Source organism: Mastigoproctus giganteus, chromosome 13, assembly GCF_048544385.1.
Source record: "Mastigoproctus giganteus isolate SK-2022 chromosome 13, ASM4854438v1, whole genome shotgun sequence".
NCBI lineage: Eukaryota > Metazoa > Arthropoda > Arachnida > Uropygi > Thelyphonidae > Mastigoproctus > Mastigoproctus giganteus.
Window position 1 is genome coordinate 113,462,106 of NC_143587.1, and position 19,871 is coordinate 113,481,976.

At 38.7% G+C, this 19,871-nt stretch overlaps 1 protein-coding gene across 2 annotated transcripts in view; it reads right to left on the bottom strand.

Moving 5' to 3' along the window:
• The window catches only part of LOC150076374 (CCR4-NOT transcription complex subunit 3-like), a 370,933-nt gene that overhangs the window by 36,001 nt on the left and 315,061 nt on the right, over window positions 1-19,871 (bottom strand). The gene's annotated exons all lie outside the window — the stretch shown is intronic.

Below are 19,871 nucleotides of genomic sequence, written 5' to 3' on the forward strand. Positions count from 1 at the left end.
AAGGTATGTTTGTAGCATGGCTGCTACTTTCCCAAATTATTTCAGTCTTTTTTGGGGAGTTCTGGTAAAAGATATATATATATATTTTTACTACTTCTGTCAATTTCAGCAACAAAGGGAATATCTTTAATAGAATTTAAAACTGCCAGACTCAATTTATGCAATACAGTTTGATATAATATCTGGCATGTCTCTCTTTAATTTTGCCAATAGCCCATTATTTTTTCCCAGCATGTTACCTGCTCCATCTGTTCCGATGTTTACTAACCAATTACCCGTCTTCCATGGAAAGAATAAGTTGTCCATTTCACCCTAATATATCAAAGTACCATGCAGCTGTTCAGTTTTGGAGAGGAATTATGGAAACAAATGCCTCTTTCAGTTTCTGATTTTTATCAATGTATCTAATATAAAGGACAAGTTCTTCCTCATTTAAAATATCTGTAGAAGCATCTAGAAGAAGACTCACTCTACTGGAGCCTTTAATTTCTTTAACTAATTCTTGTTTAATGACATCAGCAATCACTAACACATTCTTTACATTTCACTGCAGGATGAAGGCCTCTCCAGCAACTTTCCAGTTCTTTCTGTTTTGTGCAATGGCTAACCATTTACTACCCACAAACTCATGAATTCCATCTGTCCATCTCCATTGTTGTTTTCCAGGTTTTCTTCTAGCTCCTCTTTGGTACCATTCTGTTGTTGTTGTTGGAGGTTTTACGGTGCAACGACAGCTAAAGGCCATTATGTGCAAAACAATGGTAAGAGTTACCAGGTGTCATTAAAGGTGAGATGTGTATTTCGTGGGATTTCAACACTATATTCTGTTGTAGCGTTTTATCTTTTTTGGAAAAGTGAAAACTGCATTAATGTTAGACCTGTCATCTAAAATATTTTGAAAAGTAGGTATGATTCGGGTTGCATGGCTTGATAAGAATGTGGTTTGTCGTACTCCATTATAGAGAGGGCAGTCAACTATGATATGCTGGACTGTGATTTGCGCTTGGTGAACAGAAAGGCGGATCTGAGGAAGAAAGAAGATAAAGGTGAGTAAGGTGTGTATGTCCTATTCAAAGTCTTGCAAGCGTGACTTCTTCCTTTTGGTTCAAGCGGAAGCTAGATGGCCAAGACTGGAGATTCGATTTAATCTGAATGAGTTTGTTGCCTTCTTGATTTTGCCAGATGGTTTGCCAGTGATCCATACTTCGCTTTGTTATAAGACTCTTATAGTCGGTGAAAGGGATTTTGAAAGATGCGTAAACTGGTTCCACAGGAGATTTGGCTGCGTGGTCAGCACTCTCATTGCCAGGTATGCCAATATGGCTAGCGACTCAACAAAATTTTACTACTTTTATGTCCTTAGCTAGGTCAGCCAACAAGTTATGAATATTACCAAGTAGGTAACTGAGATGTTTTCTTGGTTACTGTAAAGTGAGAAGGGCACTGAGGGAGTCGGTAAAAATAATGCCATGGGTAAACTGATGCAATGTTATAGTTTCCAGGACCATTTGCATGGCATGTAGATGCCAGTAAAGATGCTGCATTCTAAAGGTAACTGACTGGAGATTGTGGACGATGAAAGAACAACAGCAGCGCCGACATGATAGTCAGTTTTGGAGCCATCAGTGTATATCTGGGTATAAGATTCATATTTTTCAATTAGAGATTTGTTAAGCTGTTTTATATTCTGTGGAGAAAGAGTACTTTTCCCCCATTCTTGCAGGGACAGAGAGCCCATAGAGGAGCAGTGAAACTAGCTGTGGCTATTTTAGAAAGGTTTAGCTGCCAATTTTCGAGTAATGAACGAAGACTTATGTCAGCAGGTTGATTTATTGATGGATAAATGGCATACAAGTTCTTCCAATCTGAAGTAAATAAATGTTTCCACACTAGATGAAGGGGTTGACTTTTGATTTTGACAGCATAATTTAACAGTAAAATTTGTCTTTGGAGAGAGAGAGAGAGAGAGAGAGAGAGAGAGAGAGAGAGAGAGAGAGAGAGAGAGAGAGAGAGAGAGGAGGATCATGAGCTTCAGTGTAAAGGCTCTGGACTGGAGATGTGTGATAGGCTCCAAGAGCAATGCACAGGCCACTGTGGTGAATAGGATCCGAAACCTTAAGACGCTGGGTCTAGCAGAGTTGTAAACCGGAGATCCATAGTTTAATCGTGATCTTACGATAGCATGATATAAATGAAGTGTATGACGGTCAGCCCCATGATGTAGCTGATAATACTCTCAATAAGTTTAATTTCTTGAAACAGGTGATTCTAAGATGTTTGATATGGTCATTAAAGTTTAATTTTTTATCTAAAGTTAAGCCAAGAAATCGGACAGTAGGCACAACAGGTATGTCGTAGTTGCCCAGCTTCAGAATTGGGTCAGGATGGAGATTACGTCTTCAACAGAAACGAACTGCAACAGTTTTTTCAGATGATATGCAAAAACCGTTATCTGCAGCCCACGTTGTAATCTAATTAAGAGCTCCTTGCAGTTGTCTCTCAATCATTCTCATGTTCTGGGGGGTGACAAGATATACTAAAGTCATCTGCATATAGAGTAGTAAACACAGTGGGTGGAATGATCTTGGATACAGAGTTGATTTTTATAACGAATAGCGTGGCACTTAAAACTGAACCATGTGGAACACCTTCTTCTTGGACGAAGTTACGAGAGAGAGGGTGGATTGAATGCGCACCTGGAACAACTGCTGTTTCAGAAAGTTCTGTATGAACTGTGGCATATTGCCCCTGAAACCTAGAGTATAGAGATGAGATCATGAAGAATTCCATATCGCCAAGCTGTATCAAAAGCTTTCTCGATGTAAATAAACTATAGTCAGATGTTCCTTCCTTACGAAAGCATTGCAAATCTGGTTTTCCATTTGAGTCAAGATTGATAAGGTTATATTAGTTCAGCAACCAAGTGAGATGAGAGTTTACCATTTTTTCCATTATTTTGCCCATACAGCTGCTGAGGGCAATAGGCCGGTAATGATGTGGATTCATTGAGCCTTTGCCAGGTTTTAATAATGCTATGACATATGCATGTCTACAGGTATCGCGGAAAGCATTTTCTGTAAAATTTCGGTTATACAGAAGAAGTAAGACACGAAGTGACTCTTCACTCAGCTCTTTTAACATGGAATAGTGAACTCCATCAGGTCCAGCAGCACTAGGTCTTGTATGGTTGATGTATGATTGATGGTGGTTAGTGCCAAAATTTAACTTCTGTTTTTCAGCAAGGGACTTTAATTTCTGGAATTCTGGAACTGCCGTATGAGGATATGGCAGAGGTTTGAGAAAAGGACTCTCCAAGAGTGTTAGCTATGTCCTGAGGCAGTGAAACATCATTACCATTTACATTCAGTATTGACAGATGTGAAGGAAGATATTTATTATACATTTTCCTAATATTTTTCCAGATGGTTTTTGTGTTTTGGTGGTCCTCGTAATTGTGGAAGCGAAACATTTCCAGGATTCTCTTTTGCTTGACCACTGAATGCGCCTAGCATTGGCTCTGGATTTTTTAAACCGGAATAGATTAGCAGTGGTAGGATTCTTGTGAAAGTTATTCCAGGCTTTATTTTTCTCTCGTTTGGCTTGGTTGCATTCATTGTTCCACCAGGGTTTTGGTTTTATTTGCTGACTTATGGAAACTCTTGGTATTGCTGCTTCTGTGGCCTGCAGTATTTGGTTTGTTACGTAATCAACAGCATCATTTAGTGACACATTTTTAACAACTGTTTTTTCTAGGATTGCTAGCTGCCTATATTTTTCCCAATCAGCTTTTGCAAAGTTCCATTTGGCTGTCTGATTATGGCAGGGTGGTAAATTTGCTTCAATGTGACAGACTATTGGGTAGTGGTCACTACCCAGTAAACTATCATGAACAGACCATTCAAACAGAGAAAAAAGGGCTGGTGAGCATATGGAGAGGTCAACTGCTGAGCTTGACCCAAAAGGCAGGTGAAAATAAGTGGGTAGTCCAGTATTCAAGTAGGGTCAGGTTTAATTTATCAAGTAACTTTTCTAATATTTTCCCCCGTTTATCATATATCTTATCACCCCATAAAGGATTATGTGCATTAAAATCGCCCATGATGCAAAAGGGGAGAGAAAGCTGAGATACAAGGGTTTGAAGATCACTGTATAAGATGTCTTGGTTAGGAGGAAGATATAGAGAGACAACGATAAGAGCAAAACGAAAGGATATTCGAGGGGCTACTGCTTCAAGATTTGTTTGTAGCATTAATGGTTGAGAAGGGATATTGAAGCTGACTACAACTGCTACCCCTCCATGAGCCAAATTGGTTACATGAGCAACTCTATCTTTTCTGGAGGTAACGTGATGCTTAAGTGAGGTAGTAACAGAAGCGGTTAAATTAGTTTCTTGAAGGCAAAGTGCAACTGGGTTATACTGAAGAAGGAGATCCCAAATGTCATTAAGGTTACTGCGATATCCCCTACAATTCCATTGAAGGAAACTGGGCATTATTTGAATGTAGTGGGGTCCTCAGTTTCTGTCTGAGGAGCTGTTGGCTTATGGTGAACAGATTTTCTTTTTGGAAAGTATGGTCTTCCTGTTTCCATCTCTTCCTCTGGGAAGAGGTCGAGAACTGGTTCTTCGTGGTTAGTGCTTTCTTCCGTTTCTGTTGAGTCAGCTTTAGTGGGATCATCCCTTTCTGAGTACTTTGTGTTATTATTAGTATGCAGAACAGTGATTGATGTATTAATTGCTCTGCTTGTCTTGGATGGTTTGCTAGATAAAGGCACAGCTGCCAAAACTGACCGAGCCCAGTTTGACATTGATGTGTTTGGGGGAAATGTAATTTCTGTCTGAATACCGGTCGTTGATACTCTTTGCACAGTACTGCTTACTGCAGTTGGCTTTTGAACTACTTGAGCGAAAGTGGGTCGCGTGTTGAATTGAGCATGTACCGACCTTTTGACTTCTTGGTATGTGATGTTTTGTTCAGCTTTGACCCGTTGAATGTTTTTTTCTTTTTTCCAAAGAGGACAATCTCTGGAATAGGCAGTATGTGTGCCATTATAATTTGAGCACTTGTGCTGTTCTGATTTACATTCTGAGTGAATGTGCTCGCGTGAGCCGCAATTTGCACAAATGGCTAAACCTCTGCACACATTTTGGGAATGGCCCAATTTTTGGCATTTAAAACAGCGTGTTGGGTTAGGAATGTACAGTTTTATTTGGCAATTGAGATACCCGGCTTTGATGGATGTTGGAGGTTTCGGGCTATCAAATGTTAATATTATGTTCCGAGTCGGAACTAGAGCATTGCCACGTTTGGTACATATGCGTTTTACATGCACGATTCCTTGGTCTTGTAATTCATTTTTCAGCTCTTCATCTGAGAGGTTTATAAGATCCCACTCAGCTATCACGCCCCCAGAGGTGTTTAGAGTAGCATGAGGGGAAACAGTGATAGATAATCCTCCAAAGGATGTTAGTGTTTGGAGCCGTTGTGATTGTAGTTCATCTGAGACCTCAACTAGCAGGTCACCAGATCTAAGATACTGGGTTGTTTTTGGCGATCCTATTAGATTTTCTAGGTGTTTCTGTATTTTAAAAGGTGAGAGACCACCTAGAGACTGTTCTTGAGTAGAGTGCAATACAAGATGCACTGGAGCTCTTCTCTTAATAGTATCAGTTTTTTTGTCTTTTGGCACTGCATGAGTTAGTCTTCTATCTCATGAGTAGCTATGTTAGGATCCTTCGATCCTGTATGGGAAATCATTTTGCTCCTTTTCGTCCTGGAAATATAACTTTGCTTTCCAGGTGACCAGCCCCGCAACGGGGAGGCAGGAGCAGTGCCACAAGGGTAACCAAGCGGCTGAGTTAGTTCAGTTAGTACTGTTAAAGAAAACAGAAAGGTGAGTTTCCTCTCTGGAACTCTGCCTAGTTCTTGTAGTACTGAAGTTACGCAATACAACTAAATAATTTAAAAGTATTTAAAACCAAAAGAAAACTATTCACTTTGTATATGCAGTATAGAGCTCACTTGGAATCGCTTGGTTACACTAATAATCGCTTGGCACCTGGGGCCTACCATTCTGTTATTTTCTTAGTCCATCTGTCATCATTTCTTTGAGCTGTGTCCTGCCCACGACCATTTTGGTTCTTTTGTTTTGATAAGAATGTCCTTTACTTGAGTTTGCTGCCTAATCAGTGTGTTTCTCTTCCGATTCCCAATATAATTCGTTCCATTCTTCGCTGTGTAGTTCTCAGCTTCTTTTCAATTCTTTTGGTGAGTGCCCAAGTTTCACTTCCATAAGTCATGGTGGGGAATATACATTGGTTCGTTATTTTACGTTTCAGACAAATTGGGATATCACTCCCCAGTATGTGACTTAGGGCTTACAATACCGGTCAAAATCTTAATACTGGTATTTCAGTATTTTTAATTTATGAAACCGGAATACTGGTATTCCAAAAACAAACATTTTTCTCAATAAATTTCGATGACAATTAGGTGCAATAAAGTAAGGAAAAAACAAGTACACTAATTACTTGAATTCATGTTTTAAATAAACTTTTATTGCAATAATAAATATTCTGAAAAAAATCATTAAAATACAGTTTTCCTAAAAACAAAAAAATACATATTGTTACTGCCAAGTTTAGTTATGTTTAAGCATCCACACTACCTATCCGAATAAAGTGAGCTCTTAAGAAACATAAGCAATCAATAGTATGATCGTTTAAAATGGATCTAATTTTGGTACATTATTTGATTAGTGGCAGAAAACGCCCTTTCGGATTCTATTCTGGTACTATTGTACTGAGATAATTGTAGACGATCTCAGTCCATATTTTCTAGGCTTTGAACTTTTTTAGCAAAAATAGTTTAAAAGTAATTCATTAATTTCCGACTCAAGTTCATCTTTTAAAATCTCATTGAAGTCAGGCAATTTCTTATTTTGGAAAGAATTTGCGCTACACTTGATCTGTTCCATGTTGGTCTTCCATGGTTGAATTTTGTTCATCATTTTCTGAAGGAGAAAGAAGTTTTATTCAGCGAAGTATAATTTTCACTATCTTTACTGAGTCTGGGAGAGAGCAAAGAGTGGGGATAAGGAATAAGGAGAGCAAAGAGTGCAGTTAAGGAATTCTTCACATATATAAATGCAAAGAACAGAAGGACAAATCAGATTGGACCCTTATGTAATGGAAGTGGGATTGTATTAGATAACATAGCTGAAGTTGCAGATGGACTCAACAGTTACTTTGCATCGATATTCACATAAAAAAAAAAACCCTTTGTGTCAATGAGATATTATGGAAGTGAAGTTGAACAGAATGTAATTATCGATGTTGAAATTTCAAATAATTATTTAACGAGAACTTTTACACCTACAGGCGAGTAAGGCTCCTGCGGTTGATGGCATATACCCTATAATCGTGAAGGAGATGGAAAGTGAGTGCATTGAACCATTAAGGCTAGTTATGAGAGCATCACTGAACAGGAGAGATTCCGCTGAATTGGTGTAAATTGGAACATAAAGGCGGTTCTAGAAGTGTAACGGGAAATTACCGACCGGCCAGTTTAACTTCAGTAGTAGGGAAAATCATGGAGGCAATGATCAAGGGTGGAATTCAGGATCATTTAGATGGAAATGGAATTCTGTAGGATACACAGCATGGTTTTCTGTAAAGGGAAAATCATGTTTAACAAATCTGGTTAGCCGTTTTGACAGGTCACTTCTGAGCTGGATTTAGGGAATAATTTCGACATTGTTTATTTGGATTTCAGCAAAGCATCTGACTCAGTCCCACATGAGCGGTTACTTAATAAGTTGGAGCAGGCTGGAATCATAGGGCAAATCCTTAGATGGATAACGTGATGGCTTGAGGGCACCAGGCAGAGGATTGTGATAAATGGAGATTGAGTTAATGTAAGAAGTGGAGTTCACCAAGGATCAGTATTGGGACCACTGTTGTTTTTGATTATCTTAAATGACATTTATGAAGGGATGGAGGGCGTGAGGTCTAAACTTGCAGATGATGTAAAGATCAGTAGAGTAGTTAATGATCACCGCCAATCAGAGCTTCTTCAGAGTGACCTAGATAGACTTACGGGATGGTCAGAAAAGTGGCAGCTATGCTTTAATTCAGCAAAATGCAAGGTCTTACACCTGGGGAACAGCAACCCCAAAACAACTTATACACTTGGAGTTGAACTAAAGTCAGTAGTAGAGGAACGGGACGTGGGAGTTACGATATGGTCAGACATGAAGTTGTCTGAGAAATGTGGACAGGTTGCAATGTTGCATGGTGTCCAATCGATGATTTATCGAACATTTGCTAGTAGAGATAACAACGTCATAATCACGTAAAGGTGATTTTATAAACTTTATGTGATTAAATTATAAACAAATATTTTTTTAAAATTAGTATTTCAGTACCGAAAAAGCAGAATTTTTTTGTATCAATACGGGTATTTAAATACCAGAAAAAAAAGGCCTAGAACCCGGGAGCCTGGTATTGTAATCCCTAACGTGACTATATTTCCTGAATGTTATCCGTCCAAAATTTATTCTTCTCTTGACTTTCAGCCATTTATCATTATTACAGCTAATGACTTGTCCCAGATAGGTATGACTCCACCTTTTCAATTACTGCTCCTTCAATCATCATCATCATCATCAGCCATTTTCAATCCACTGCAGGATGAAGGAAGGCCTCTCCAGCAACTTTCCAGTTCCTTCTGTTTTGAGCACTGGCCATCCATTTACTACTCAAAAACTCATGAATTTCATCTATCCATCTCCGCCTTTGTCTTCCAGGTTTTCTTCTAGCTCCTCTTGGGTACCATTCTGTTATTTTCTTAGTCCATCTGTCATCATGTCTTCGAGCTATGTGTCCTGCCCAAGACCATTTTAGTTCTTTAGTTTTGATAAGAATGTCCTTTACTTGAGTTTGCTGCCTAATCCATGTGTTTCTCTTCTTATCTAACAGTCTGATTCCCAATATAATTCGTTCCATTCTTCGCTGTGTAGTTCTTAGCTTCTCTTCCATTCTTTTGGTGAGTGCCCAAGTTTCACTTCCATAAGTCATGGTGGGGAGTATACATTGGTTCATTATTTTACGTTTCAGACAAACTGGGATATTGCTCTTCAGTATGTGACTATATTTCCTGAATGCTATCCATCCAAAATTTATTCTTCTCTTGACTTCCAGCCATTTATCATTATTACAGCTAATGACTTGTCCCAGATAAGTATATGACTCCACCTTTTCAATTACTGCTCCTTCAATCATTATTTCCCTTTCCGTGGCATACTTGTTCATCATTACTTTTGTTTTAGCCATATTCATCTTTAGTCCAAAATCCTTACTAACTGTGCATAACTGATTAAGATTTTCCTCTAATTCTTTGGGATCGTGGCTTATGACCACAATGTCATCTGCAAATCGTAAATGGTTTAGGTACTCTCCATTCACATTGACTCCTTTCTGCGACCAGTCTAATCTTCTGAAAGCTTCCTCAAGGGCAGCAGTAAACAGCTTCGGTGATATTGTGTCTCCTTGTCGAACTCCTTTCTCGATTTTAAATTTGCTACTGTCTTTGTCTAGTCTAATAAAGGATGTAGCACTCTCATATATTTTCTTCAAAATCATAATATATGGAGTATCTATGCCTTGTCTTTCCAGTGCCCGAAACATTGCCTTATGCTGTATGGAGTCAAATGCCTTTTCATAATCCACAAATGCCAGGCATAATGGTGTTTTATATTCATTTGCTTTCTCCATTAGCTGTGATATTACGTGAAGGTGATCCATAGTTGAGTATCCTGTCCTAAAGCCAGCTTGCTCTTTTGGTTGATTCTCATCAAGTATTCTTTCTAATCTGTTAGTAATGACCCTTGTGAACAACTTGTAGATGTGGGATAACAAGCTAATTGGTCTATAATTTCCAATTTCTGATTTATCTCCTTTCTTATGCAGCAAAACTATGATTGCATTATTCCACTGCTTAGGCATCACACCTTTTCTAATGCACTTTGTGAAGAGCCTTGCCAGTTTTTGTGTTATGTCTCTTCCTCCCAATTTTAACAACTCTACAGTAACTTCATCTTCCCCCGGGGCTTTCCGATTCTTCATTTTCTTCAATGCGTGTTCTACCTCATCAGGAAGAATATCGGGTATGTCGTATGTGTTGCTACTTTGCAATCCATGTTCCCCACTGCTGGTATCATTCCCTCGCTCCTTGTATAATTCTCTATAGTAGTCTTCTGCTATTTGAATTATGCCTTCTCTGCTCTTTATAAGTACACCATCGCTATTCTTCAGTTTCAGTATCATTTGTCTTTCTGTATTACTGCTCACGGCTGCTGATTTAAATCCTTTGTTTTCCCTTAATGCTTGTTCTACTTTTCTTGTGTTAAATCTTCTTATGTCCTCTCTGAGTCTCTTTCTAATGGCTTTGCATAACTCAGTATACTCAATTTTCTCCCTGTCAGTGTTTTTCTTGCTCTTCATTTGTCGTCTTTGGTTCATCATGACAAGTGTTTCTTGACTAATTTTTTCTTCTTTGGATTTCTGTTTCCCTATAGGTTTCTTGGGCTTTATCACTTTCAGAAAGTTGTAATATTCCTCGTCGATATCTTGGTCCTGAGCAGTCTGCAGAAGCTCAAACTTGTTCTTAAGTTCCAGTACATACTGCTTTTTTCTCCTCCTCTGTTATTTCAAAGACCTTTGTATTATTTACTCAAGTCAGTTTTTTCCTTTCCTTTCCTACATCTATATCAAGTGTACATCTTACCATTCTGTGATCACTTCCAACATTTACCTTATTCAGGATGGTAACATCATTCACAATATATCTTCTGTTATTGAGGATGAAGTCGATTTCATTAGTTGTTAATCCATTTGGACTCTTCCATGTCCACTTTCTGTTCACCCTTTTCTTGAAAAAAGTGTTCATTACTGACAGTCCTTGAGATTCTGCAAATTCCACAAGTCTTTCACCAATTCCAAAATTTCCTATAGTTCCTCTTTCTGCGCTGTTTTGCCTTTTTCCAACCTTAGCATTGAGGTCCCCCATAATAATAGTGTAGTGGGTTTTCTGCTCATCTAGAAGACTCTCAATTTCAGTGTACATTTCTTCAAATCTCTTCATCATCATGGCTCGATGTTGGTGCATAAATCATTATAATCTTTAGCTTGTACCTCTTAGAAATCTTGAATATTAGTCTTGACACTCTTGGTGATGCACTTTTGAATTCCAAAATGTTGTTTTTAAAATCTTTATGGACCAGAAACCCAACTCCACCTTCACTCCTTTCACTGTTTCCATTGGTGTACAGCAGATTTCCACTTGATAAACTTATAAGTGATTCATTTCTTCTTCTTGTTTCAGCCAAACCGATGATATTCCAATTCACATTTTCTAATTCCTTTTCCAGCTCTAATATCCTCCTTCAATCATTATATCCCTTTCTTGGCATACTTGTTCTTCATTACTTTTGTTTTAGCCTTATTCATCTTTAGTCCAAAATCCTTACTAACTCTGCATAACTGATTAAGATTTTCCTCTAATTCTTTGGGATCGTGGCTTATGATCACAATGTCATCTGCAAATTGTAAATGGTTTAGGTACTCTACATTCACATTGACTCCTTTCTGTGACCAGTCTAATTTTCTGAAAGCTTCCTCAAGGGCAGCAGTAAACAACTTTGGAGATATTGTGTCTTCTTGTCGAACTCCTTTCTCAATTTTAAATTTATTAGTCTTTGTCTAGTCTAATAAAGGAGGTTGCCATTCTCATATATTTTCTTCAAAATCGTAATATATGGGGTATCTATGCCTTGTATTTCCAGTGCCCGAAACATTGTCTTATGCTGTATAGAGTCAAATGCCTTTTCATAATCCACAAATGCCAGGCATAATGGTGTTTTATATTCATTTGCTTTCTCCATTAGCTGTGATATTACGTGAAGGTGATCCATAGTTGAGAATCCTGTCCTAAAGCCAGCTTGCTCTTTTGGTTGATTCTCATCAAGTATTCTTTCTAATCTGTTAGTAATGACCTTTGTGAACAACTCATAGATGTGGGATAACAAGCTAATTGGTCTTTAATTTCCAATTTCTGATTTATCTTCTTTCTTATACAGCAAAACTATGATTGCATTATTCCTCTCCTTAGGCATCACACCTTTTCTAATGCATTTTGTGACGAGTCTTGCCAGTTTTTGTGTCATGTTTCTTCCTCCCAATTTTAATAACTCTACAGTAACTTCATCTTCCCCCGGCACTTTCTGATTCTTCATTTTCTTCACTGCATGTTCTACCTCATCAGGAAGGATATCAGATATATTGTATGTGTTACGAATTTGTGATTCATCTTCCCCACTGCTGGCATCATTCCCTCGCTCCTCATATAATTCTCTATAGTAGTCTTCTGCTATTTGAATTATGCCTTCTCTGCAATTTATAAGTACACCATTGCTATTCTTCAGTTTCAGTATCATTTGTCTTTCTGTATTACTGCTCTTGGCTGCTGATTTAAATCCTTTGTTTTCCCTTAATCCAAGTATATGATATTAAAATTACTTTTTGCATCCTGTTCCATTGTGACCACATCATAGTAACCAATCAAATTGATCAGACAAACTTCCTCTTAACAAACCCATGCTGTGTCTGAACTATTACTACAGTCTTGTCTAGATGATCCTGCAATACAACTTTAACCAGTGAGTCCATTATTTTCCCCGGAACGGAAGTTAAACTAACTGGTGTGTAATTACTCGTGTCGTCCTTAGATCCCCCCCCCCTTTGTGAATTGGGGATACATTTGCACATCTCCAATCCATGGGGACCTCCCCTGAATCTAAGGATGCTCTCATAATTATGACTAAGGGTTTGGTTACTTCCCTCATTGCCTCCGTCAATATAACAGGATAGATTCCATCCACCCCAGGTGCCTTTTTTATGTTAAAATTCAACAATATCTCCTCCACTTTGCTCTCCATTATTACAAAATCATTTTGCTCCCAGTTAGAGTTTAGTAAAGTTCTGTGTTCCCCCTCCTTACAGAATTCCTCATGTGTGAATGTAGATGCAAAATACTCATTCAGTTTGTCAGCTAACTGAGCAGGATCACCAAGAGTGAAACCATCAATATCATGGACCAATCTGATTAATTTCCTTCCTTCTGGAGTTTACATAAATAGGGAAGTCTTTGTCGTTTTTCTTTGCATCCACTGCCAAGGATTTCTCGTAATCAGCCTTAGCTTGCCCAATCTCCTTTGTGACTTGATTATGGTCTAGCTTATATCTACCAAAGGTTTCTGTGTCACCTGATAATTTATATACATTCCATGCATTTTTTTTTCTCTGCCACAAGCCTCATTAGTTCATGTGACATCCATTTAGGTCTAAATCTTGAACAGCATTTCTTAGTTGGTATGAAAAGCCCAGTAGCTTCCAAGACTAATTCCTTGAAAGCTTCCCATTTAGAATTTGCTGTTTTTAACATCATAAGTTGATCCCACTTTATTGAATTTAAAATTTGTCTGAGATCACTGTAGTCACCTTTATGAAAACAAAAATATTTCCTTTTATCTCTGATGGTAGTTACATCCTTAAGTAAATCCCACATCAGTACACTGTGATCACTGTCACCTAGTTGTTCCTTTATCTGCAAATTCTTAATGCATGAACAATCACTAGTGATAATCAGATCAAGAGTATTACTCCCTCTGGTAGCCCCTCAAACACGTTGCTGTAGTAAACAATCCTCCAATAAATCCACAAAAATCTTGGTAGCGCACGAGTGACCAACCCACAAGTTCAAGTCAATATCTGGGAAGTTAAAATCCCCATTACAAGATATTCTGATTTACTGGCCCACTATTTTTCTGCACAATTGTTCACTGTACTCATCAATCATTAAGCCTATAACACATTCCTACTCTCATTTTCCCTTTCCCAATGCTTACGTCACACCAAACTGACTCAACATTGCACTGTCCACCAATGTCAACTAGATGCACTTCCTTAGAGTTTATGTGTTTCTTAACTAACACCATAACCTCTCCTCCCTCCCTACACTGTCTGTACACAGTGTACTCCCAACTTCCACTCCTGCACTGCTTATATCTGCATGAATAATCACTGGTGATTATCAGTGACACAATGTCTCTGATATCCTAACAATATCTGCCTTTAATGTCTTGACTAGCACTTCAAATTCATCAAATTTATTTACTATATTTCTAGCACTGGTGTACATGCAAATATACATGCACCTGTTCTTACTCTTAGTTAACCTAACACAGCCCATGCATTTACTTGTTCCATGATGACTTCCAGCAGTTCTTGAAATACCCAGCAACTTGTTCTCTAAGCTGGTACTCATTCCAATGGAAGCAGTTCAAGAATCACTTTTGCCTCTACCTGTGGCTACTGTTTATTCCCCTCAAGCAAGCAGTTTTCTGCCCCACCTAACACTGGCTCGATAACATCTGCCAATATTCTTGCACCCTTTCTATTTAAGTGTATCCCATTCCAGCAAAGAAGCAATCTCTCCTGTTAGCAACCACAGAACACGCTGAAAAAAATTGTACCCCACGAGACTTGCGCAATCTCTCCAGGGCTGACTTGATTGACAAGGCTCGCATCATATACTCCCTCCTATTGTGCCTGGGCAGAATTGCATCCAATTGCAGAATTGGATGCTACTAAAAGTTTCATACCTATTAAGAAATATTGTTCAAGGTTTAGGCCTAAATGGTTGTCAAATGAACTAATGAGACTCGTAACAGAGAAGAAAAATGCATGGGATGCATACAAATTAACACGTGACACAGAAGCCTATGATAGCTACAAGTTGATCTGTAACCAAGTTACAAAGGAGGTTAGGCAGGCGAAGGAAGATTACGAGAAATCTTTGGCAAAAGATGCTAAGAAAAACAGCAAGGATTTCTTTACTTATATAAACTCTAAAAGGAAGGGGATGAATCTGATTGGTTCACTTGACATCGATGGTTTGACTGTTGATGATCCTGCTCAGATAGCAAACAAACTGAATGAGTATTTTGCATCTACATTCACACGTGAGGAATTATTAAGGTTTGAAAATGGCAAAAGGTTATCAAATTGTAGCAGGATACTTAATGATTTTGCAATAACTGAGAGCAAAGTGGAAGAGAAATTGTTGAAGTTAAACGTAAGAAAAGTACCTGGGGGTGGATGGGATCTATCCAGTTATATTAAAGGAGGCGGCAAAGCAACTAAGCAAACCGTTAGCCATAATTATGAGAGCATCCTTGGACTCAGGGGAGGTTCCCACGGACTGGAGATGTGCAAATGTATCCCCAATTCACAAAGGGGGATCAAAGGGTGACACGGGTAATTACAGACCAGTTAGTTTAACTTCTATTCCGGGTAAAATAATGGAGTCGCTGGTTAAAGATGCATTGCAGGATCATCTAGACAAGACTGCAGCAATAATTCAGACACAGCATGGGTTTTTTAAGGGAAAGTCTTGTCTGACAAATTTGATAGGATATTATGATGTGGTTACAAAGGAACTGGATGCAAAAAATAATTTTGATATCATATATTTGGATTTCAGGAAAGCTTTTGACAGTGTTGCGCATGGAAGACTACTGTACAAATTGGAGCAGAATGGTATTAAGGGTAAGTTGCTACAATGGATAAAAGAATGGTTAAGTGGGAGAAGACAGAGGGTAGTAATCAATGGGTGCTGCTCTTCTTGGACCAATGTTATTAGTGGAGTCCCACAGGGTTCGGTGTTGGGTCCACTGTTGTTTTGTATATTTATCAATGATATTGATGAAGTAATATCAGGCTTAGTGTCGAAGTTTGCAGATGATACAAAGGTTGGCAGGGTTGTTGACAGTAATGGCAGTGTGCTACTGCAACAGGATCTAGATAATTTGGGCAGATGGGCTAAGAAGTGGCAACTGAAGTTTAACCTTGACAAATGCAAAGTACTGCATATGGGTAGACGTAACCCCAGAGAAACGTACCAACTCTGTGGTACTACACTTACGGTGGTAGAAAATGAAAAAGATCTGGGAGTAATTGTGCAGGCAGATATGAAGTTTTCTGAGCAATGCAGACAGGCTGCCAGGGCAGGTCATGGGGTTTTGTCAATGATATATAGGAATTTTGCTAGCAGGGAAAAGGAGGTGATTGTCTCTCTGTATAAGGCAATGGTCAGGCCACGCCTTGAGTACTGCGTACAGGTCTGGAGGCCTCATTTTAGGAAGGATGTTGATTTACTTGAGCGTGTACAGAGAAGGGCAACAAGATTAGTGAGGGGAATGAAGGGATCCTCTTATCAAGAGAGGCTTAAGTTCTGCAAATTGCAGTAGCTGGAGACTAGGCACCTGCGCGGTGATCTGATTGAGGTGAAGGCCTTGAATGGGTTCAGCACGCTGAATTCTGATGGGATCCTTCCACTTGTTCAGATTACGAACCTAAGGGGGCATAAATTCAAATTAAGAAAAGATAGATGTAGATTGGATGTGCGGAAATTTGCCTTTAGCCAGCGGGTGGTTAATTGCTGGAACAAACTTCCATCTGTCGTTGTGGAAGTTGATAGGTTGAATAAATTTAAGGAGGAACTGGACAGGCATTTGGAGGGAATGGTGTGATTTTTTTTTTTTTTTTTTGGCTGATGCTGCATAAGCTCATACATTTGCTTTCTTGCATCACATGCCACTACTACTACTACTCAAATCACATGCCACTACTACTACTACTCAAATCACATGCCACTACTACTACTCAAATTTAACCATAACTTTTGGCTTGTTTACAACCTTGACCTGTACTTGTTAAGTAAATCTGCAGATCTCTTGCTCTTAAGGTCATTAGCACCAATGTAGTCACCTTTATGAAGTAGTCACAACAATATCACCTTTTCTGCCCCCTTGCAGACATACCCTGTTCCTGTTCCATCCATCCATCCTTTTTTGCATAATATATTCCCCATCTCCCTGACAATAGAGTCATCGACAAAAACTAACTCCTGTGAGATTGCTGCTGTGTTACCTGATGCACAGGGGTGAGCTCTGGTGTTGAGTTGGGCAGCTGAGAGCTTGATGGGCCCCTCATTAATTTCTTCGAGGGCATCTACCCTATACCTCAAACTCTCATCAGAATGATGAGTTGGCACCTAATTTCTTCACATTCTATGCACCCAGCAGACACAAAGACATCCTCCTTGGCTAGCTTATGTCCTGTTCCAGATAGATCTGCAAACATTTCACACTCTGCACATTTTTTAGACTGTGACGCGTTGGAGAATTGCTCCCTTCGGTTCTCCCCCAAGCCACAGCACTTCCGCTACTTTGTGTTTGTTGCTTTGCTGCTCTAGTCTAGGTCATGATTCCATTTAAGTACAATTTACTTAACAATGAAATTTAATGAGATAATAAATTTTATTGATTAATTGACAATACTATACTACGCCAACAAATTGCTAATACAGTGCTACATAGTAAGCTATCTAGTTTTATGTTATACTTTATGCTATCAAGTTCAGGATATACAATATGTTATTCTGTATCGATCTAACATACTATAACAATAGTGACAAGTAATGAGTGAAAGCTCTAGGTGTTAACTTTCAAAATCATTATCGAAATTCAAAATAAACAAATTAGCATGACTAGGACTATAAGCTACTTCTAGAAAATAATTAACATGATAATTAAGTCAATAAAACGGCTATATATTTATCAAAACTTAGCATTTGCTGTTATAAATACGTTTCCAAGAGTGGATGCATCCCACAGTACCTAGGAGTAATGTCAGTGACTGGCACAGTATATTTAGTGATGGCCTGTTGGTTCATCAGTATGAAGCCCATGCAATAGGGAAAGGGATGGGAAGAATTTGAAAGAGTTTGATTGGGAAACAATTTGTAACACTAGGAAGGTGGGAGCCGGCATCTCAGCAACCACAGGCACTGTCGACTGCTTGAGGGCTGCTGCAGTGCAGGTGTGGCAGGAACAGTCCAAAGAGGAGCATGCAACCACTCAATGTGCTGGGGTGGGGAAACCACCACTGGTTGACAGTTGAGGTGAAAAGCAGTTAGAGCATGCTGTCCAGAACAAAAGATGGCTCACGATCCCTCAATTAATGGCAGACTAAAACCAGGGCACACAGAGAAACATTTCCGAGCACACCATTCAGCAGATGCTCTTGCTGCTAGATCTACGGAATAGGCGATCAGTTCATGTGCACATGTTGACCGGCAGTCATTGATACAGTGGTCACGGGATCACCATTTCTCGACATTGGACAACCAGAAAAGAGTCACCTGGTCTGATGAATCAGGTTCCAGCTCTACATGCCAATAGACAGGTGTATATTTGAAAAGAACTTGATGCATCAAAACGTCATCCGAAACAGTGCCAAAGATCTGGCAGTGAGAGTGTGTTCAGACTGCAAGGTTGGTCAAAAACATGCCTGAGGCAGTATATTATGGTCTAGGGGGATGTTTTCATGGATATCACTGGTCCACTCATCTCCACTGAACCCTTATCACCAGATCTTTGGCACTGTTTCAGGTGAAGTTTTGGTGACCATGTATCTAGATGGCGCTGAACTCTTTCAACAAGGCAATTCCCCATGTGACAAGGCCCTCATTGCGTAGAAATGGTTCAAGCATTATGTCCAAGCATTTTGTGTGCTCACCAACAACTTCTCTCAACGTCAATCCTATCAAACATCTGTGGGATGCAGTGGAATGCAGAATTCACCAATCCACGGCAGTCTCTCACTCTGTTGCTGAACTCCAGGACATGTTTCTGTCCAGCTAGTCCAAGATAAGTAAAGACACCTGCAAGCCTCATGAAGTCAATGTCATGCTGGGTGCAAATGGTTATCACAGCAAAACGCACCCTAACATGATATTAGTTAGGTGATTTTAACTATTTTACATAATAATGCAAATAAAGAATTAACATTATGTAATTCACCCCAGTAACCATAACTGTGTGACAATAATGCAAACAAACTTATACTTATTTGAAATCATCTGTACATAACATTCTTATTTAGGTTGCAACATTATTCTGAGCTGAAGTGAAGAATTCAGATGTCTATTCTACAACGTAATGCAACTGCCTTACTTAGGGAATAAAATTCGATCTGCCCTTCCCAATTTCTTGATGCACTGTAGGGCTAGTGAAAATGGCTACCACTACCGGAACCTTTACATGCATATTTTTTGCTGTTATTAACCACCTTAATTATGCCCAAAAAATAATTTCCATTTTTTCTTTCTCATATCCCATTCATTAATTAAGGGGGTCTCAAACTTTGCAATGCTGCAACTCCCTAAAATGATAAACAAATCTGTGCACCCACCCTCCTCCATGAACAAATTCAATGATTTCATTTGGGTCACAGTTGAGCAAGAAATAAACATACTACTGTTTTTTTTACAATAATAACACTTTAATGGCAAACTACAAAACATCATTGAAATTTTTAACACAAACAAATAAACAAGGATTTTAATTGGTAAATTTATACATCTTGTAAAATATAGATATGCAATGATAAAAAGTTCATTTCAAATAACATTCTATAAACATAAAAGAATACATCATTGTTCCTTGCATCTCTGATAACAAACACAAGGTGGAAAAAGATTTCATAATCATTTAGTGATACTTAAAAGTCCAAGTTTGACAGCCCATTCCTGATAGGAAAAAAAAAAAAAATAAAATAAAAAAGTGATCCCCCGAAGTTTCTCACAACACCCCTACCAGAGGATCATGATACACAGTTGTTGTAGTAGGGTTTAAGAGCATCGACAACTAAGGCCATATTGTTCTGTATATACTGTTTATGAATTGTATGT